Below are 23,184 nucleotides of genomic sequence, written 5' to 3'. Positions count from 1 at the left end.
GTACTTTAGTTTGAAATTTTATGAATTCATTATTTAATACATTGGTCTATTTTCAGTGCCACATACATGTAATTCAAAAAAGCCTGAAAATACTACAAATATACAATGTAATCATTATATAATGTAGTAATATACTGAAAAAGACATCAAACAAAAAATAAACAGGCATTCCTGATTATGCAGCTTAGCTATGATTACCTTGAAAGAAGGGTCTGTACTCATACACTCAAATTGATTTTTATTCATGTGTGTGTGTTGCCAGAGATCAAACCTAGGGCCTTGACAATGCTAGGCAAGCTCTTTGCCACTGAGCTACACCTAGCCCTCCATTCACTCTTGAACTCACTCCAGTAATTTTCATTCCCACCATGCCTGTAACACATAAGAATTTCATTTTCTTGCTTTAACTTTCCTCCTCTAACATCCATGTATTTTTGCCTGACAGTTTTGTTTATTGTTATTTTGTGCACAATTCCCTCTCATAAGTAGGATTTTTTCTATCTACTAGCCTCAGTGTCAAGAAAAGGAACTTAGCTACTCAAGTTTGATGTAGGTCCACTCTGGCAATTTTACCTGTCATATATATACATTTTTTGATCCTTTAGGCTCTTTCTAATAAGCTATATTCTCTATTTTAGTGTTTATTCTGAGAGAACAGGTCAATATTGTGGTTACTCATGATTTATCTTTTTTTTAAGTTTTATTTATTTATTTGTGGCAGTTTTAATTATGGGTAAATGGATCAAAGGAATTGCAAATTTAATTATATTTTACTAATAAAAATAAAATAAAAGGATAGTACATTTATTGGACTTAAACATTTTGCAGCTGGAGAATGTATAAGTAATTACCTACATTAGCCCAACTATTTATTTATAATTGAGATTATACCAAGAAAGTTTAAATGATACATTCAGGTATCCAAAGGGGCATTACCAAGCATTCAATGGCACCAGAAGAGATGAAATAAATCCATAATGCTGGGTCAGAAAAATTACCAGGTAAGTTCATCAAACTACTCAAATAAACTAAAAATGTGACTTTGTCAAAGTAATTTAATGTATCATGGGTGAGGGAAAGCTTTATCTACTTTGATTTCTAAAGAACATATCTTGAATTTTCCTGTCACTCTGTATTTTCCATTCCATTCTTTTTTAGTCCCAAATACTTCAAAATATTTTCTAGTCTCTTGATATTTATCAAAATAAAAGCAAATCAACTAGTCAAAATTTAATAAAATAGTAACCTCTGAACAATCTTCTATATAAAATGATTATAGGTGTTAAACTTTAAGAGTAAACACAGGATAAATCACAGTTCAGAACAAGAATATTAATTTCACAAAGGTGTTTTACTTTCATATCAACATTATGGTTATCCTCTTCTGACGCAGGCCTGGGATCACCAGCAGCAGGATTTTTGGAAGGCTTTCAAAGTAAAAGTGCACAACAAAATGGGTAAGTTCATTTCATTAAAAAGAAATCTTGTGGAATATCAGCCTCTTCAGGTGAAATGTTGTTTCTTAAATGGTATAGTTAAATTGTAACCTCTGTTTTTAAGCTTCTGGTTACCTTTTTCTGCCTCTGCCTTCTCCCAACCTATGAAATAGTCAATGGAGACTCATTCATTACTCCTTAGTATAGACGGTCAGTATGTTGGCAGAAACTGAATATAATTTTTCTGTAAAAGTTGCCTGTCCTGAATGCTGAACAGAAAATCCTATTAATAGCTTACATAAATTTGTTACCTGAAGTGAAATAAATCTGTTAGTGTAAAACAAGGCAGAAAGATACATTGGCCATCCTCCCCCCATTGTTTATCCCTGTCTAAAGGCTAAAATGTTAACTCAAAAGTGGCAGTCTTACTTCTTTAGCATAGAAATCATCTGGTGAAAAAAAAATTTTCTTTCCTCCACCCCAAAACACAACAGGAAGTACATTGAAATAGTTAAAATGCTTGAAAGTTAAATGTACAAAATCAAGTACAAGTGTATATATTATTGGGAATAATCCTCCAGGAAACATCAAAGCATTAAAAATTTTTAAATCCAATTACTTTTTCCTACATAGCTACTACCTTCTGCAGGTCTACATAAGTTAACAAATACTTAAACTCTCCAGAGGAGGGCCAACTGTGGTGGGGCATGCCTGTAATCCCAGCTCTGCAGGAGATATGGAAGGATCATAGTCCAAGGCCAGCTCCAGGCAAAAAGTGTGAAAAATAAATAAAGCGAAAAAAGACTGGGGCATGGCTCATGTGGGTAAAGTGCATTCCTGGCAAGCACAAGGCCCTGAGTTCAAAATCTCAGTACCACCAAAAACTAAAAATAATAACCATCTCTAGGCTTTCAGAAGACTTATCAGGAGAGGCTGCTGGAAAAGCAGTCCTGATAGTTGTACCTCTGTTTCCCTAAGTATTATTAAAAATCTTCTTACCACGGTGTTCCTCCTCCCAGGTCTCTCTTCTGCAGAGTTCAATGGAAGTCTCCATCCTTTACATTTTCAGCCTATGAAGACAAAATATTTCTGCAATAAATATGGGCTCAAATGATGAAAAACAGGCACTGTGTCCCTGCTTATAGAAAACAAGCTAAATGGGGTCTCAAGCACAGGTTCATTTCCAGCTACTCTACGGAACCTCACAGGCTTCTTTGCCAGGCTATCCTAACACTGCCCTAACATGTGTGCATAGAAAGAACAGCAGTGATGAGGAAAAGAAGTGGTGGTGAGGGGACCCCTTTCCCTGGCCCATAACTCCATGTCATTCATCAGCTTTCAGTCCTCTGGGACTTGAGGGACTCTCACCCACCCTCTATAAAGTGAGGTACAAGAAGATGATACAACAATCCTATATGCCAGAAAGAGTGGAGACACTCTGTAGAGATCTTCCCAGGAGGTCAAATTATTTTAGTATCTTCCAGCAGAAACTTTGAAGTTGTCAGTTCCTACAATTAAACAAATAAAGAAAGCAACAACATGTTCAGGAGTCCCTTCAACCTCCTGGGTTGCTTTTTTAGGTTTGTTTTTTATGGGGGGGGAGGGGAGAGGGAGGTTAGAATATTTTTCCACTTTTCTTTTTTGTATTTTTGTTGTGCTAGGGGTACATTATGACATTTACAAAAGTTCTTACCATGTTATAGTTGAATTCACCCCCTCTGTCATTCTCCCCCCACCCCCCAATTCCCAGAATAGTTTCAACAGGTCTCATTTTTTCATTTACATACATGTACACAGTATTTGCACCATACTCACCCTCTTACACCCTTTCCCCACAACCTCCCTCCAGACAGAGCCTGTTCTGCCCTCCTGTTCTCCATCTTTGTTTAAAAAAATGATATTTTTGGAGAGCCAAGATGGCAGCTAGGATAGGGAATCAGAAATCCTAAGCTCTGTGACACCAGAAACCTCCTAGAGATATTGGGCTACACTTGGGTAATTCTGATTGCTTCTAGCCAAAATAATAACCACCATAACATTAGGTGCATATAAAATTCACAGACTGACTTGTAAGTCACCCTTTAATTGTACCTAACTATCACAAAATTCCTACGCAGCACAGCCAGCAACGTGTGTCTAGCCCTGGGAAAAAAGTCCCCCAGCCCTTTCTCCTTTTTTTTCCCTCTTTCTTTTATTCTCCCAATCAGCAGAAGACAGAGCATCAATCAGAATCAAACTCTGTGACATCCTGGACCCCTAAACTGTGGAAAGCCACCCTACACCACCACACTGCACTGAAAAAAGCAGCAACATTTCTCCCCACTATCAGGCTCCAAAGCTGCTTATGTGAAATTGCAGAATGAACAAGTGAGTATCATGACTCCCCTAAACACCCCAGGCAAATAATCCAGTGCAGCCCCTGGGCAGACTGAATCCCTGCTGGCAAAACTGAAAAACATAAACAGCAAGCTGTAATCTAACACTGACACTGGAGGTGGGGGTGGAACACTGAACCTGCCACAGAGAATGTGGGTGGAATAAGAAGTCAAACTCTCAACAATGAACTCTCAGTGATACATGCATAAAGCAGCAAAGGATGAAATGGGAGTGGGGACAACAAGCCAAACTCCCAGAGGAGACATTAAGACCCATCAGAAATCAGGACAGGCATAAAGGCTGAGAGTGAGAGAAGGGTGACAAGCCAACCACCCAGAGGAGCCACTAACAGCACCCAGCAGTGGTTGGGGAAAGCACAAAGGCTGAGAGCAGGGGTGGGGCGAAAGGCCAACCTCCCAAAGCTGGGCAGGTTGTGAATCCCAGAGTTGATCTCTGGATCAGAGGGCAGCATTCAAAACTGAATTGCCCCACCTTGCTGGGAGAGGAGCTGACCAAACAGAGCTGAAGCTGAAGGACAATGCAGCAGCCACCTGGCAAAAACAATAGTTCTGATCACCCTGCATGAACTGGCAATCTTACCTCACCTCACAATTCCAACTAATCTTGTGGACAATAAGGACCAAATACTATTCACAAGCCAGTCACCTGGTGAGACAACCTCAGAGCTTCCACTTGTACACCAATACTAGGATTGGACACCAAAGGAGTAACTCCAAAACTTTTGCTAAAAGACTGAACTTTCTGTGGTTCCTGTACCTGTTGTTTTTTTTATTGTGTTTCTTTTCTTCTGCATTATTAACATCACCATCACTATTTTCTTATCCCTATTCTTACCCTCTTCAACTTCCCTCCTTCTCCTGTGCTACAATCCATTTTTCTCCCTCCCAACTACTCTTCCTGCTTCTTCTCATCACTTTCTCCCATGTTCACCACCCCCTTCTATCCTCCCCCAGCCTGTCACCACACTACCCCTCCCTCCTACACATTCACCACCTGCTTACTAATCTACTGTACCAACTGTACACAAGCCAGCCCCTTGTAATCCCTGATACAAGCATCCTTCACTAATACAACAAAATTACATCCAAACACACACAAGGGCCACAAAACCCAGCAGCTCCCATACCTCTTCCCCCACCAACCCACGTGTATTCCAGGCACTGAATAAGAATAATTTTGGCTTTGGATACTCTACCTAGCAAAACTATCATTCATAATTGATGGATAAATTAAAGTCTTCCAAAATAAGCAGAAACTTAAGCAACATATGAACACCAAGCCACAACAACAGAAGATTCTACAGGGAATTCTGTACACAAAAGAGGAAAGCAAACAAAACCATGAAGCAATAGAAATTATTAAACCACAGGAGAAGAAAAGACAAGAGTAGCCTTGATTCAGCTGCACACAATCAAATCCTTCAAAAACTAAATGACAAGAATCACCAGTATTTATCAATATTAACACTGAATGTGAATGAACTCCCCCCCCCCATCAAAAGATACTATTTGGCAAACTAGATTAAAAAGGAAGAACTGACAATCTGTGGCTTACAAGAGACCCATCTTATTGACAGAAATAAAGACTGGCTTAGGGTGAAAGACTGGAAGAAGATTCACCAAGCCAATGGCCCCTGAAAACAGGCAAAAGTAGCAATGTTATATATCAGACAAAGTTACATTGGTCAAAGGAGATAAAGAAGGACACTTCATACTAATAAAAGGGGCAATACATCAAAAGGAAATAACAATTATCAACCTATATATACCCAATGTCCATGTACCCAATTTCATCAAACACAAACTAAAGGACTTAAAAGCACTTATAGACTTCAACACAGTGGTAATGGGAGACTTTAATATCACTCTATTACCAATAGACAGGCCATCCAAACAAAAAACTAACAAAGAACTCCTAGAACTAGATGACACCATAAGTCAAATGGACTTGACTGATGGCTACAGAATATTTCATCCAAAAACAGCACAATACACATTCTTCTCAGCAGCCCATGGAACTTTTTCCAAAATAGATCATTTCTTAGGGCACAAAGCAAGCCTCAGCAAATATAAGAAAATAGAGATAAAACCCTGCATTCTATCTGATCACAATGCATTAAAACTAGAACTCAACAACAAAAACAACAGCAGAAAATACATGAAAAATTGGAGGCTGAATAACACATTGCTCAATGGTCAGTGGGTCACAGAAGAATTAAGAGAGGAAATAGAAAGTTTCCTCAAAGCTAATGAAAGTGAAAACACCACCTACCAGAACCTGTGGGACACAACAAAGGCAGTCCTAAGAGGAAAGTTTACAGCCAGGAGTGCATATATTAAAAAGACAGAAAGATCTCAAATCAATGACCTAATGCTACATCTCAAACTCCTAGAAAAACAAGAATAAGCAAAACCCAAAATAAGCATAAGGAGAGAAATGAAAACAAGGGCTGAAATTAATGAAATAGAGACCAAAAAAAACCATAAGAAGAATCAACAAAACAAAAAGCTGGTTCTTTGAAAAAATAAACAAGATTGACAAGCCCCTGGCAAACCTGACTAAAATGAAGATGGAAAAGACCCAAATTAGCAAAATCAGAAACAAAAAAGAGGAGCTAACAACAGACACCAAGGAAATCCAGGGAATCATCACAGACTACTTTGAGAACCTATATTCCAATAAATTTGAAAATCTTGCAGAAATGGACAAATTTCTAGATACTTGTAACCACACAAAACTGAACCAAAATGATATTAACCACCTAAACACATATATAACTCTTAATGAAACTGAAGCAGCAATAGTCTCCCAAAACAGAAAAGTCCAGGACCTGACAGATTCTCAGCTGAAGTCTATTAGCCTTCCAAGAACTAATACAAACACTCCTTAACCTATTCCACAAAATGGAAAGGGAAAGAATACTACCTAACTCATTCTATGAAGCCAGCATTACACTCAACCTAAAACCAGACAAGGACACATCCAAAAAGGAGAACTATAGGCCAATCTCCTTAATGAACATCAATGCAAAAATCCTCAATAAAATAATGGCAAACTGAATCCAACAACTTAACAGAAAGATAATTCACCTTGACTAAGTCAGCTTCATCACAGGGATGCAGGGATGGTTCAACATAGGCAAATCAATAAATGTAACAAAGCACATTAATAGAAGCAAAGACAAAAACCACTTGATCATCTCAATAGATGCAGAAAAAGCCTTTGATAAGATTCAACACCACTTCATGATAAAATCTCTAAGAAAACTAGGAATAGAAGGAATGTACCGCAGCATCATAAAGGCTAATATATGACAAACCTATAGCCAACATCATACTTAAGGGGGAAAAACTGAAACCATTTCCTGTAAAGTCAGGAAAAAGACAAGGATGCCCACTCTCCACTCTTATTCAACATAGTCCTGGAATTCCTAGCCAGAGCAATAAGGAAAGAAGAAGAAATAAAAGTAATGCAAATAGGTAAAGAGATGGTCAAAAGATCCTTGTTTGCAGATGACATGATCCTATACCTCAAAGACCCAAAAACTCCTAGACACCATAAACAGTTTCAGCAAGGTAGCAGGATACAAAATTAACTTACAAAAATCAGTAGCATTTCTATACATCAACAATAATCAAATTGAGAATGAATATAGGAAAACAATTCCATTTATAATAGCCTCAAAAAAATCAAATACCTAGGAATAAACTTAACAAAGGGTGTAAATGACCTCTACATAGAGAACTACAAACCACTGAAGAAAGAGATTGAAGAAGAGTACAGAAGGCGGAAAGATCTCCCATGCTCATGGATTGGTAGAATCAACATAGTTAAAGTGGCGATATTACCAAAAGCAATCTACATGTTCAATGAAATTCCCATCAAAATCCCAATGACACTCATCACAGAGATTGAAAAATCTACCTAAAGCTCATTTGGAAGCACAAAAGACCGCGAATAGCCAAGGCAATACTGAGCAAAAAGAACAACACTGGAAGTATCACAATACCCAACTTCAAACTATACTACAGAGCCATAGCAATAAAAACAGCATGGTACTGGCACAAAAACAGATATGAAGACCAATGTAACAGAATAGAGGACACAGATATGAATCCACACAGTTATGCTTGCCTTATATTTGACAAAGTTGCCAAAATGGAGAAAAGACAACCCCTTTAACAAATGTTGCTAGGAAAAGTGGTTATATGCCTATAGAACAATGAAACTAGATCCCTGCCTGTCACCCTGTACTGCTAATCAACTCAAAGTGACTAAGGACCTTAATATCAGACCTGAAACCTTGCAGTTAGTACATGAAAGAGCAGGGAATACTCTGGAAATAATAGGTATAGGCAAGGACTTCCTCAGTAGAACTCTAGCAGCCCAGCAATGAAGAGAAAGGATGGACAAATGGGACTACATGAAATTAAAAAGGTTCTGCACAACAAAAGAAATGGTCTCTAAATTGAAAAGACTACCCACAGAGTGGGGGAAAATATTTGCTAGCTATACATCAGACAGAGGACTGATAACCAGAATATAGAAAGAGCCCAAAACTAAACTCCCCAAAAATTAACGAACCAATAAAGAAGTGGGCAACTGAACTAAACAGAACTTTCTCAAAGGAAGAAGTCCAAATGTCCAAAAAATACATGAAAAAATGCTCAGCATCCCTGGCCATAACGGAAATGCAAATAAAAACCACACTAAGATTCCACTTCACTCTTGTTAGAATAGTTAGCATCAAGAATACTACCAGAAAGTAATCTAGTACAACCACTTTGGAAAACAATATGGAGGCGTCTTAAAAAACTAAACATAGATCTGCAATACCACTCCTAAGGATATACCCTAGGGGTATGAGGGGAGGAGAATGGGGGGAGGGGAAAAGGAGGGGAGTAGTGAGGAAAGGTGGCCCAAACAATGTATACACATATGAATGGATGTATAAACAATTACCAAAAAAATTTTTAAAAAGAACACCAACAACAGCAAATGCTGGCAAGGATGCAGGGAAAAAGGAACCCTCATACGCTGCCGGTGGGAATGTAAGCTAGTACAACCTCTTTGGAAAACAATAAGGAGGCTTCTCAAAAATCTGAACATAGATCTGCCATATGATCCAGCAATCCCACTCCTAGGGACATACCCAAAGGAATGTGACTTAGATTATTATAAGGGCACCTGCACACTCATGTTTATTGCAGCACTATTTACAATAGCCAAGCTATGGAAACAGCCAAGATGCCACACTACCTACGAATGGATTAAGAAAATGTGGTATTTATACACAATGGAATTTTACTCAGTCACAAAGAAGAATGAAATTTTGTCATTTGCAGGTAAATGGATGGAACTGGAGAACATCATCTTAAACAAAGTTAGCCAGGCTCAGAAGGCCAAAACTCACATGTTCTCCCTCATATGCAGATTATAGACCTAAAACAAATGCAGTAATATTATTGGACTTGGGTCACACACTGAGGGGAGAATGCACATGGGGGGAATAGGGAAAGGAAAGGAAACCTAAAACTTGAATGTGGTTGATATCCTCACTGTAGGGGAGCGAATATAGTAATCTTAAACTGTCAGAGGCCACTATAGGAAGGAGACCAGGAAATAGTGAAGAGGTCTGGTAGAGATGAACCAATGTGGGTTGCGATACACATGTGCATGGAAGCAATGCTGGGAATCTCAATGTATAGCTATCTTTATCTCAAACTAGCAAAAATGCTATGTCTTTCTTATTATCTCTTATGTTTTCTCTTCAACAAAATCGGAGAACAAGAGGGCAGAACAGGTTCGGCCCTGAAGTGAAGCAGAGGGCAGAACGAGGGGAGAGGTGGCCCAAAGAATGTATACACATTCTTTGTAAATGAATGTAAATGTAAAAACAATAAAAAAAAGAAAAATGTTATTTTTGTTTGTTTAAGATAACTATACAGGGATTTTCCTTGTGACATTTCCTTGTATTATACCCTGAATTGGTTCATCTCCTCTCTTTTTCTCCTTTCTAGTTAAGAAGGTGAATATGGTTCATGTACTTCCTATACAAGAATGAATATAGAATTTTTAAATCTGTTGAAATCAACACCCTGTTTTATATGCCTTCCTAGATAGTTCCCATCATCTTGTATCCTTAATTCCTGTTAGCTTTATGAAACTTGTCATAAGCCCCAATATTCTCATCTTTTTTCTAAATTCATTATTTAGTTAACTCAATGCTGTTCCTCTTCAAACTTCCCCTTCCGTGTTAAGTCCACTCTTACCCTCTCCCATTTGGGGTCACTATACTCACTCCCCAATTTTATTATTAAAACACCTACAGAATGATAACTAAGAAAGACTATTGGCCTGAGAGTTAAGGAAAATGAATTCAAGTCTCATTACTGTATCCAGAACAATAACTTTAATGTCTTTGAGTTCAGATTCTCCAGTGGAACAACCATTTGGTCAGGATGTTAAACATAGGTTGAAGTACTAGAAGGATTTTTATTAGTTTCTAAGGTTGTTTAACATTGTAAAATTCTATTTGCTTTTTATTCTGTCTACAGAAGAATAAGTAGTCCTTAGCTGCCAGAAATGAAAATAAAATAGAAGAAAAGTAGAAAAGACAATAAAGAAGTCAAGAAAATATTATAGCCATGGAAAAAGAAAAAATGACTTGAAAAAAGAGAAAAGTTTTATGGAACTAGGCAGGGCAACTAACTTGAAGAGAAAACCAAACTGGGAAATCAATTGGTATGGAAGTCAATTAAAAATATTCTCCGAACAGAGGCCAAATACAATTAATAAAATATGCTCTATGTGTATATATTCTTCATTGCCAGCAAAATAATTCTTCTCAGGAGTTGTCTGATCTTGCTTATGTAAACACCTTTGGTCTAATGGCCACAGATAAGTGAGATGTGCCTTAAAACCCTTAAAGGTAGCACTGTAACTATCAAAAATATTAGGACAAACTCTCAGACTATAATTAGACTTCTCAAGAAAACTTTACATCAGAGCTACCATATAACCAAATTTGACTTTCTGAATTATCCTGACATGCATCTCTCTCTCTCTCTCTCTCTCTCTCTCTCTCTCTCTCTCTCTCTCTTTAGGAGATAGCAGGTTTTGAACTACAGGCCTCATCCTACCACTTGAGACAACTCCCCAGCCCTTTTTTGCTTTAGTTATTTTTCACATAGGGCCTCGTGTTTTTGCCTGGACTAGCCACAGGCTGGTCATCTGCCAACAGCCTCTGATGCAGCTGGGATAACAGGTGCAAGACAGCATGCCAAGGTCTCACTAACATTTTCCCCAGGCTGTTCTGTAATGGAAATCCTTCTGCTCTTTGCCTCCTGAGTAACTGGGGTTACAGGCACAAGCCACTGAGCCTGCTTAGGTTGATACTTTGATCCTAGTGTTCCACAGGCCCCTGTCAATCTAAACATATGGGATACAGAATGGATTGACCTGCCAAACAGTTTGACAGTCAGTCAAATCATATGTCAGTTAGTTTATTAATTATAGTATCATGGGCCAATTAATCAAACTCTCTGAATGACAGCTGCCTAATTAGTAAAAAATCTGTTATAATAGCATAGATGTGGTAGGTACTGATCTAAATGCTATATAAATAATCTCACAACCACTCTTTAAGAATATTATTCTCCTTTTAATATCAGAAAACATATTTGGTGATAAATAATGTTCCCTAACAAGTGAGAAATCAAAAATTAAACCCAGTCTTGTGAGGATTTAAAGCCTTCTCTTTATCACCCACCTATGACTTATCTTCATTAAAGGAAAAATTTATCCAATTAAGGCTATTTTCTTTCCTCTATTTATGCCAATTAAATACATAAACGTTTGTTATAGTTTGATTAAGAAGTGCCAACCCCCCAAAGGCTCAAGTGTTGAGGGTTTGCTCCCAACAGGAGGGGCTTTTGAGATGTGATTGGATCATGAAGTCACTAACATCAGCAGTCAATTAGCCATTGATGAGTTCATAGCTGAATGGATTATTAGAAGGTGGGACCTAGTTGGAAGAAGTAGGTCACTGTGGGTGTGCCTTTAAAGGATGTATCTTTCCCTGGGACCCTTCTGTCTTTCTGCTTCATGGCTGTCATGAGATGAGAAGCATCCTCTACCTCATGATCCCACTACCACAAAATTCTGCCTCATCTGAGGCCCAAAGCAAACAATACAGCCAATCTTGAACTGAAACCTCCTTCAAGTTACTTCTCTCAGGTATTTTGTAACAGCAATGAATAACTGACTTGTGCAACATCGAAATAAATGAAAGAGGAAAGGGGGAAAGAAACTGAATAGCATTTCGTAGTAGCAATTAATAGTGACTCAGAATACCCTAACATCAATACTATTCAAAGAAAATAATTTTTTTTCATTTTTATTAGGATATGATCATTGTACATGGGGGATTTATTGTTCAAAGAAACAATTTAAAGCAAAGAGTCACTGAAGAGACAATGATTTTCAAAACCTATTTATGCTAAGTATAGTATTTTTAAAGAAAGCATGTATAAGAAGCAGAGGTGAAAAATATACTATAAGATGGGTAAGAATTTCATTGTGAATCAACAATTAGAGTAAAAGTCCATATTTTTTAAAATAAATAAGACTAATATGAATCCACTTTAGCTAATGCAAGATCATGTGACAAACAAGTTCAACTACAAGTAACAAAAATCAGTCACTATTAAAAGAGAATGTGAACTGTACTGTATACTGTACAGTATACTTTGTGTTATAAATCTGAGTAATTGCTTATCTACCTAACAGATGGTTTATGTTTAAATGTTTCACTATATCCCAATAAGTATGAGTTAATCTTCTTCCTATCAATTTAATCCTTGTGACTTGAGCATTTGTCACCATTCTAGAATACCACCAAGATTTCTGAAAAATGAAAAAACAACCATACCTATCCATCGTATCAACTGCAAGTATATTTGCTCTCTTCTTTACTAAAAATTGTGCTGTCTGCTTTTTGCTTTCTATTAAAGCAAATAAAAGCAGTGTGAGGCCATCCTGTGAAAACATAAGAACAATTTATAATTAAAACTATGCATTTCTCAACTGAACTGAAAATCTTATAAAAGACCCTGTGAACATAAACATATGATATAGAGAGTAAATAAACAGTAGTCTTTGCTTTCTCACCCAACTGCATTTTCACACATGCTGCTCCTTCACTTTTAAATACCCTTCCCCTGTCACATAAACTCTAGTCCCCTCTAATATTCACTCCAAACATTTGGACGTTCCAGGAACCTTTGCATCTATCACAGCATTTATCAATCATGGTATTTTGGAGTCATGTGGTTGCTCCCATTTAAACCAAGAGCTTCTTGAGGGAAGGGGATATATCTTTTTATCATTACCACTTGTAAACCTTTAAAGACAGTAAAGTTTTTAAGTGTGTTTACTGAAGGAATGACCTAAACTTTCATTTCTCCAGCATGGTTTCTCAATCTATGTTCTGAAGAATGTTTACTCTTCTAGGAGTCCCGTGTCCCACAGAAAGACTCCATAGTCATCTCTTTGAGAAATATAAAATTGGTCATTACCAGTTCGATATTAAAGTCTCTTTAACTTCGCTTAATCTCTACATGACAATGCTTTTTGTGGCAAACATTCACATTTGAGGAAATAGTTTCAGGCATACAGTGTTGAGAGCTTTCCAATGATGTGGATATTTCCACCCTGTGACAGAAGAGACTCATGTGATTCTCTTCTGTTTATGACATCAGAAACCAGATGACAATGTCAGGTGCTGTTGTTCCAAATGGGTCACTAGGGAAATGGGCCCTGAATTAAAAGACATAGGCTTCAAATGGGCTTTGCTTTTACTAAATGGTCCATGGGGCTTCTCCTTTTATAAGATGAAAGATTTATATCTTTACTCGGAGAAAGCTCAGTACAAGATGTTATTCTCACACATAATAATACTACTGTGACTCTGATACACATCTACTACTGATTTTTATTCTGGATCAATTTTACTCACTACTTAAAATTTTTCATTTTAGGCAAAATATAAATCATGAATAAAATTACAATGTTTTATCAATAAAAATTCTAATACTCATGTATTTGGATTATTTTTAACATAATAAAAGATACTAAGTTGCTTGCATTCTTAAATGACAATGCTGAAGAGAAAGGTATAATATCCTTTGCAATAAGCATAACCCTTCCAATTATGACCATAATTAACCTTATAAAGTTTATATATGTTCTAATATATACATGATCATTTATAGTATAAAGTTTTTTAAATTCTTACTTCTAACTTCTAAAATTCAATCTCATTTGTAAGAGATTAATATAAAATATAGATCATATTCTTATACATTAATATAATCCTGAAAAACTCCAAAATCTTTTGCATAATACATCATAAATAGGAATTGAAAACTTAAACACTTAGAGACAGAGTTAGGTGACATGAGTAAATACTGAGGTGGGTCCCTAGTAAACTGGACCCACCTAGCAGCCTCCTACACAGGGGTGTCTTCTGCACAGGCACCAAAAAGTCACATGGGCTTGAGACTTGATTCAATTCTTTAAGATCATCTTGAAGACCAGGTTTCTGAGGAGTGTCCACAAGTTTAAATGTGAACAAAATACATGTAGCAAACTAAGTATATTTATGGGACATGCTGCATCCACACAGACCTTGAGTTTTACTCTTTACTACAGGTATGATTGGACACAAAGCAAGTATTTGCATGTGACATCTTTTCTTTCTTTAATATCATATTTTACAAATAAATTAGGCCCGAAAACATAAGACTCATTACACCTTCTTTGAAAATTTCTCTACTTTTAAATTATACTCTATTTGTACTGAATTTCCCTAGATTGTTAATTAAATGAATAATTAGTTGCATAGGATTGGCAGACAAAGCTATTCAAAGGATTCTCATCTCTGGTCTCACAAACTTCATGACTTGCAGTGTTTACACCTGCCAGGTTGATAACTCCAGGGCCATATGAACTTAACAGACACAATGAGGTCAGCTACCACACAGCTTCAACTAAAAGAAAAGTTCATGGTTTGCTACTCTTCTAATGGAGAAACCCTGCTTGGAACTGACATTTATTGACCTGATAACGTGAATGACAAAAAGGAAACATAAAATCTTTAAAGAGTCAACCTCTATTCAAAGACAAATAAGCAAATTTGTAAAACCTACTGAACAGCAAGCAGTGAATGATTGACAGTTGAAAGGAAAAGGGTGTCATTCTGTAAGCCAATAGGTATTGCCAATAGTACTTCTTTTAATTTCTAAGTACAAAAGTAGAAAAAGGAAAGAGTAATATTATTGGAAAGAAGAGATCAGAAGGAAGTAGTACCTAAGCAAACTCCAACTTTTCTAGAAATTTCTTACATTTTGAGATCTGTGAGTTCACATGTTACACTTATTTATTCAGTGGTTCTTATCTATGTGTTGTATCATAATCTTGAGGAATTATTTTTAAATATCCATATCTAGGTCTTATTAGATTTGCTGAATTGGACACATCAGGGGAAACCTGGACTTGTAAGTTTTCAAAACTTTCCCCAGCTCCCTGTGATATGAAATCTAATTGAGAACCAGAGAAGCAGATAAGTATTATTGCAGGCTCATTGCTCATCCATGTGACCAATTCCCTTTATTTTTAGGGATTTCACCAAAAGAAGGAAATGAAAAGATACAGTCACATACTGACAACTTCATTTAATTTCCCTGAGTAGGAGCAGAATAGGGACCAGGAATTTCAAAACACAACTTGATTTTATTATACAAAAATGCAAGATAAAAATATTTCCCACCTCCTAGCAAGACATTGTAGATCTGAGGGTAGAATTTAAACTCTGCTGTTTTTGCCACACCGTATGTGGCCTCAGGATGGATGATGGGCAAAAGGACAGGTAGATGGGTACCCCAGGGCTCCCAACTTACTCCCAAGATGCCTGGTCAAACTCTCTGGATGCAGCTTGGGGCTGCAGAGAAGTCCTACCTACTCAAGTGTGGGTCCAGTCCATGCCAGCAGGTTCACATGGGGCCCTGGGTTCTCATGGCTGGGGAAGCAGAGAGACCTTCCTAGGCATACAGCAACAACCAAGGGCTCCTCTCCTCACTGTTCCAGCCTGAGTCCTTCAAATGCTGTGGGGCACAAGAAGAGAACTGTCACCAATGCACCAGGTGAGCTGGCTGTGATGGGGTGGGGGATTGGTCAGCCCACCTAGGGCCCATTTGACTCATTTCTGGGTCTCAGTTTCCCTCCCATGTACTCCCTGCCTTATGGGAGTTTGTTGGAAAAGACTATGCCAGGGAATTATTTGATCTTTCTTTTTGTTTTCCACATAATCACCCAAGGTGGTGATTTAGAAAGACTCTTCCTCAGAGTCCTCAAATTGATCTCTAGGCATATTTGTAACTCAATAATTTTCTTCCCCACAAATGAACTGAACAGACAATTCTCAAAAGAAGTACAAATGGCCAATAAACATATAAAGACATGCACAACATCTTTGGCCATAAGGGAAATGCAAATCAAAATGACACTGAGATTCCATCTTACCCTAGTCAAAATGACTATCATCGATAACACAAACAGCAAGAAATACTGGCAAGGATGTGGGACAAAAGGAACACTTCTACACTGTTAGTGTGAATATAAATTAGTGCAAGTGCTACAGAAAACAATATGGAGGTCCCTCAAAATCTAAAAATAGAACTACCATAAGCTCCAGTGATGCCACTTCAAGGCATATATCCAAAGGAATATGCTCCAGGTTACCATAAAGCCACCTGCACACCCATTTTATTGCAGCACTATTTACAATAGCCATGCTTTGGAAATAGCCCAGCTGCCCCACAACTGATGAATGGATTAAGAAAATGTGGTATATATATGTAGTATATATACATATATATATATATATGTATTTTGTATTCATATATGAAAATAGAAGAATGAAACTTGTTGAAGTTGTTCTAAGAAGGGAATAGGAGGAAAGAGAAAAAACAATAGAGGGGTATCTAACTAAGATACACTGCAAGCACAAATGTAAATATCACAAGGTATCCCCCTGTATAACTATTATATGCTATATATTTTTTTAAATAAAATTTTTCATCCCCAAACTAAGAATTATTACCCCCCCCCACAAATGAAGAGTACTATGTTTACACACATAAACTGGAAACAATTTTAAATAAATAAACTTCCTGGTATTTTCCCCCAATTATTTAATCTAAGTTGGCCTCCATGTTTGTGAACACTTTCTTTTTTCAATTTTTCCTGCTTCAGCCTCACCTCTGAGAGATAAATCACTTTGGTATAACTTGTCAACAGCAACAAGATTTCCATTTATTTGTAAAATGGATTTTTTTTTTTTTAGTTTTAAGACAAAATCCATTTCCAATATTGTTCCTATATTGGAACAATATTGTTTCCTATATTGTTTTTGCAATAACTTAAAAATTTTTAACTATTTTGTTAAGATTTTTTGAATAAGAAGAGTTGGGTTGTGGCCCAGTGGTAGATTACTAGCCTGGCATGCCCAAGGCCCTGGGTTCCATCACCAACACTGAAAAAGAAAGAGGAAAAATAAATGAAAAAAAAGAAGTTTTTCCTTTAACAAATTCACACTTTAAGTCTGCGAAGGCACAGAGCAAGGTGGGAAAGAATGAAAAGGGAATTGTGAAGAGATAAATAGAATGTATCCAGTCTTAAGACTGACTAATATTTTACAGGTCATATGTGAAGATAGTTTTAAAGATGAATTTAACAACTGGAACAATTTTCTTTTTTTTAATAAAAATACATCAGAAAAGACTCTGCTAAATTTTTTGAAATGTCGTATGAGTCATATTTTGCTGTCATAAGGCTGCATCACAAACAATCCCCAAATCTCAGTGACTTAGGATAATAAGCATTTTTTTTTATTCTCAAGCTCTGCTTCAGGTGCATTTGGTTAAGTTAGCCTAGTGTGGTCCCAGACTGAAAGTTGGGTCCTTGTGTGGTTTACATTCTAGAACTCAGGATCAGTGATCAAGCATGCAGATGGCAAGAGCACAAGAGGAAAAATAGAAGCTATAATGGCTTTAAACCTCTCCTTGGAACTAGCATGCTGTCACTTCTACCACATTCTACCAGCCAATGAAAGGCATTTGACTAAGCCTAATATCAACTAGGTATATAAGTCAAGGAAGGGAGAGAGGTAAATATTTTCTGAGTGATAATTTATCTATTATAATTAGTAAAAGTGCTTCTGGATAGACATTTTTCATTGAAGCACACAGCATTGCTACTGTAAAGAAATTTTATCCCATTAACTGTTTTCATGTACATGTTTTTCTCACTTAATAAATCCTCTCATAATTTTGCATTCTCTGTCAGTTCCACTTACCATCTATATTACTAGATGGAACCATGAAGTTAAGTACTATTAACTGAAATATCTCTACTAATTGATGCATGAAAGAAAAGTCACAAAAAGAATCTTACAAAAGATTTAAGCAATTATGTTACAAGCTTCCATTCCTGTTCAGGAATTTCTTTCCCAGTGTGCCTGATAAAGGGTCATCCTACCTCTGGTTAAATAGCTCTAGTGACAGGCACTAACCATCTAAATGAGATCAACTTTTGGGTGCTCTATTTGATGGAATGTTACAGTCTGTTTTGTTTTTTCAGTTGATACAAAATCTTTTCTTCCACTCCAAATTGTTCCTAGTTTTATTCTTGAGAGTAAGGCAAGTAGGTAAATGGCAGCTGCTCAGTATTTTGAAGCAGCTAGAATGTGTGCTGACTCCCTACCTGATCCGCTCCCATACCCTAATCCACCAGCACATTGGTCTCTTCCCAAGAAAAGAGCTCTTCTACAAAGTCCTCCTATGTCATCCCTCTAAAACTCTTCTCATCCTGGTATACTCTCTTGGGTTTAGTTGAGAAAAAGAGAATCAAAGGAGATTTATTCCCAGATTTTTAATAATAATTAATAATTAATAATTTAATAATAAATGAACTTACATTCACCATAACTTCTTCAAATACCCAATCTAAAACAAAATCTTCCTTATATTTCTTCTTTCAGGGTATCTTGCTCTATGCCTTCATAGCACTTATCATAATGTATACTTCTAATTTAATTAATTTACACTTATTTAATTTAAATTACATTTTGAAATTGCTAACTGTGCATTTAATAACTTCATTATACATATAATAATATCTGTCTTCCTCACTGATCTGTGAAGTCTGTGAGGGCAGGAACTATACCTGCCTTACCTGTTTCTTTTCCTCATCATAGTGTCTGGCACACAATCTGTATTAATAAATATTTGTTAAGGGATTTAAAGCTGTTGAGTAAAATGAAATTCATCTTGTAAACATAATTACAGGAAGCAGAAGAGTTGTGAATGATGGCCCACACCTGTTATCTCAGCGCTGGAGAAATGGAGGCAGGAGGATAGAGTTCAAGGCCATCCTGGATTACAGAGTTCCAGGGTACCCTAAACTGCATAGTGTGACCCTGTCTCAAAAAAACAAAACAAACAAAAAACTCCCAAAAAAGTGGAAGAAAGAAGAACAGAGTTATTTGCCTAATTATAAAAATTTCCTGGAAAAAATCAAGTATCTGGGTTGAGAAAAGTAAGGGAGGACTCCTGAAAACACAGCACATTACCTAAAAAGATGGACACCTGTAGCAGTTAACTAATGTTGGTGGTTAATCTTGATTGTCCACTTCATTGGGTTAAGAAGCACCAAGGAGATTAGTAAAGCACAGCTCTGTGTTTTCTGTGAGGGCATTTACAGAAAGGATTAACTAAGGGGAAAAGACTCACCCTCCATGTGGGCAGACCCATCCCATAGGCAGGGGCCAGGATGAAATAAAAAGGGAGAAAGGAGGAAGCCCACTAGTGTAAGCATTTTCTTTTTGTTTCCTGGCCTCCATGATGCTGCTCTTCTTTACCACACCCTCTCCACCATAATGGACTAAAACCTCTGAAACTGTGAGCCAAAATAAATGATTTCTTCCTTTCAGTTGTATATGTCAGGTATTTTAGTCACAACTACAGAAAGCTAACTACAACACTAATATTCATCCTTTTTCCTGGACACATGGCTTGGACTATATTTCCAATGGAATGTCAGCTTCAATGATGGCCATCACTGCTGAATTTTCTGTCTTAGAAGTCTGGGTGTTTTCTCCTCCTCTTTTCTCCCTTCCCACTGATTAGAACCCAGACAGGAGTGTGACCGAGACTCAACAATGCAGACAGCAACAAGACCATAGCAATGATGAAGCCACAAATTGGAAGGAGACTCAGTCACTTTGTGAGTGCTCAGAGCAAAGTTGTCCAACTCAACTGCACTCTGCCTCTTGAATTATTATATGGAAGAGAACTCCCTTGCTCTCTTAGCCACACTATTTTTGGAGCTTTCCTCAAAACTTATTCCTGAAAGAAGGATAGAAAGGGAATAATAATGAAATATATCACATCTCTGTAGGAATAAGACACAAAAAAAACACACTGAAAACTGCTAAATACCACAGGGTAGAGGGAAAGGGTAAGGAATTCTCACTGAACACCAAACAGACACCTAAACAATGAAGGACAAGAATGTAAAGCAGGTCATGTTAAGGGGAGAGCACTAGTAGGAGGGTGAGGGTAAATGAAACAAGCAAAGAAGGCGAATATAGTTGATGTACTTTCTATACAAGTATCAATATGGAACATTGAAACCTGTTGAAGTCACCACAAGAAGAATGGGGTAGGAAGGAGAACAATGGAGGGGATAAATCAATTTGGGGTATAACACATGTATATATGGAAGTGTCACAATAAAATCCTCTGCATAACTATCATAAACTAACAAAAATATTCCTTTTTAACAAATGAAAGACAGGAAGGTGAAACAGGTCCTGTCCAGGATGGGTACCAGTTGGGGGGAGGAGGATGTAAGAAAAGGGTAAAGGGATGAATCACGTGGAAATATTTTGTATTCATGCATGTAAATAGAGTAATGAAACATGTTGAATTTGTTCTGAGAAGGGTGGGAGGATAAAGGAGAAAGAGAGGGGGTAAATCTAACTAAGATATATTGTAAATACTATATAAACATCACAATGTACTCCCTGTGAAACTAAAATATCCTAACAAAAAAACATCATTTGCCCCAAAACACCAAGAATTTAGAAAATGCTCAAACAGTATTTATTGAATTCATAGTGTGGAAAATGGCATACATGATGTAGCTTAAAAAAAGCCTAGTTACAAAGGAGACAAACGTACCTTATATGGTTTAGGTAAGTGTCTTCTAAAGTCATGTGTTGAAGGTTTGGTCCCCAGCCTGTGAGCTATGGGAATGCAGTAGAACCTTTAAGAGGTGGGACCTAGTGGGAGGAAGTTAAATATTAGAGGCATGTCCTTGATAGGAATATTAGTACCTGGACTCTACCTATCTATCTATCCACCTATCTATCTATTATCTATCTCTCTTTCTCCAGGTTGTAAAGAGGGTATTTTGAAGTAGAATATACAGATTGAAGGAAGACTTGGTCTGCATGTTTCCTGAGCAGTCAGTGGGTTAGTTTAATAGCAGGCAGGTACAAGCTGAAGGAAGGAGGAGCCCAGGGTGTTTGTCAGGTAAGGAGAAAAGGGTATCCATACATAAGATCATAGTGACTGAAGGAAAGAGGGACTATGTGATTTTTTTTCCTGAAGTTATAGAAATAGCAGGTGGTAGAAAGGCTAGAGTGTAAGTTCCTATCCGATAAGAAAGTAGACAGGCATGGGCTTTGGAGTTAACTAACCATGCTAATGAACCATTTCTTTATATATAATCTCTCAGCTTTAGTTACTGCAGAAGGTCTGACACAAGTGACTCCATTTGCAATCTGAGAATTGCCCTTCTTGTGTGAACAGGTTTTCTTAACTGTCTTTCAATGGTCCCTTGCCCTAGTGGGTCTTTCCTTGTTAACTGGAATGAGATCTCTCAGTAGGTCTGATCTAATCTGCTCTCAGAGGGGAAATGACAGGTCACGTGGAATTATGTACCAATAAGAACATTTTGGCCAAATTTAAGTAACAAAGAAATTTAGGAGTGGCTCTTAGTCAGGGCTTACCATTAATTTTAATTGTCTTTTTTAGTAGGTGACATCCTAGCATATCAAAAAATGTTCAAGTTGTTATGGTTAGAAGTTGAACTGCAGAAGAGCAACAGTTACAGAGTTTTACAAGGAAAATATAAGACAAAACATAACAGAAGCAAGTATATAAAAGCTTGCTTTTTTTACAATTAAGAACTTGTAGGAAACATCTTCTATGAGCCTGATGATAAATATTCCAGTGAAGAATCAAAACTACAATGACAAAAGACTTAGAATAGCTGTAGTTAAAAGTTTTGAAAAACAGTTTAGTAATCTATTTAACAGTGTAGTTATTTTAATTGTATACAGCATTTTAGGATCATAATTATAATTGGCAGCATTGTTAGCGTTATGTTTCCTGTTACAATTAGGAACACATGGACATAAGCCTGTAAAGGGCTAACATCACTAGCAGTTTTAGTCTAGAGGACACTAGCATGATAAAGTGTCTTTCATTTCTTCGTTTTCAGTGGGAATGGGATTTTGAACTCAGACCTTCATGTTTGCTAAATAGGTACACAACTGCTTGAGCCACACCTGCAGTCCGTTTGCTCTGGTTATTTGGAGATAGGATTTCTCAAACTATTTGTTCAGGCTGGCCTCAAACTGTAATCCTCCCAATCTCAGCCTCCCAAATATCTAGTATTACAGGCATGATTCACCAATACCTGGCATGGTAAATGTTTCTTTCAAACATTGAATTTTAGAAGGCTTGTATACTTGGGGAACATAAACTTAACATGCAAAGAAACCCACAATAATTAGCATCACAGCTACATAAATATCATGTGTACATATTAATTTACCTTTAGAGTAAAATATTGAATATTTGGTTAGGTAAGATAACAGGTGTACAGCATTTACAAGAAAATCAAGCCTTATATCTCTGTCAAGTGAGAGGTACAATGCCAGTGACCCAAATAGTCCCACTTCTTAATATACAACTGCATCTCATTATAAACAATAATGCTCAGCCAAGGCAAGCAGAAGAGTCAATGACCCAATGAAGAAATGGGTACATGAATTGTATAGGAAAATTTCAAAGGGAGAGGGACAATGGCTAGTAAATACATGAAGAAGTGCTCAATTTCCCTGGCCATAAAATAAATGCAAATAAAAACTACACTAAGATTTCATCTTACTCCAGTTAGAATGGCTATCATCAAGAAAACAAAGATCAGCAGTTGACGA

At 37.0% G+C, this 23,184-nt stretch overlaps 1 long non-coding RNA gene across 1 annotated transcript; it reads right to left on the bottom strand.

Annotated features, from left to right (window-relative positions):
- Nucleotides 1-1,348: 1,348 nt before the first annotated feature.
- Nucleotides 1,349-15,991, bottom strand: LOC141417274 (uncharacterized). The gene is made up of 4 exons (XR_012441809.1): nucleotides 15,852-15,991; nucleotides 12,766-12,872; nucleotides 2,436-2,506; nucleotides 1,349-1,427 (listed from the first exon to the last, which is right to left on the bottom strand). It is a non-coding gene; the product is annotated as an uncharacterized lncRNA (long non-coding RNA).
- Nucleotides 15,992-23,184: the final 7,193 nt, after the last annotated feature.

This window comes from Castor canadensis, chromosome 15, assembly GCF_047511655.1.
Source record: "Castor canadensis chromosome 15, mCasCan1.hap1v2, whole genome shotgun sequence".
NCBI classification, from domain to species: domain Eukaryota; kingdom Metazoa; phylum Chordata; class Mammalia; order Rodentia; family Castoridae; genus Castor; species Castor canadensis.
The sequence above is the reverse complement of the archived record's forward strand: the minus strand, read 5'-3'. Positions and strand labels throughout refer to the sequence as shown.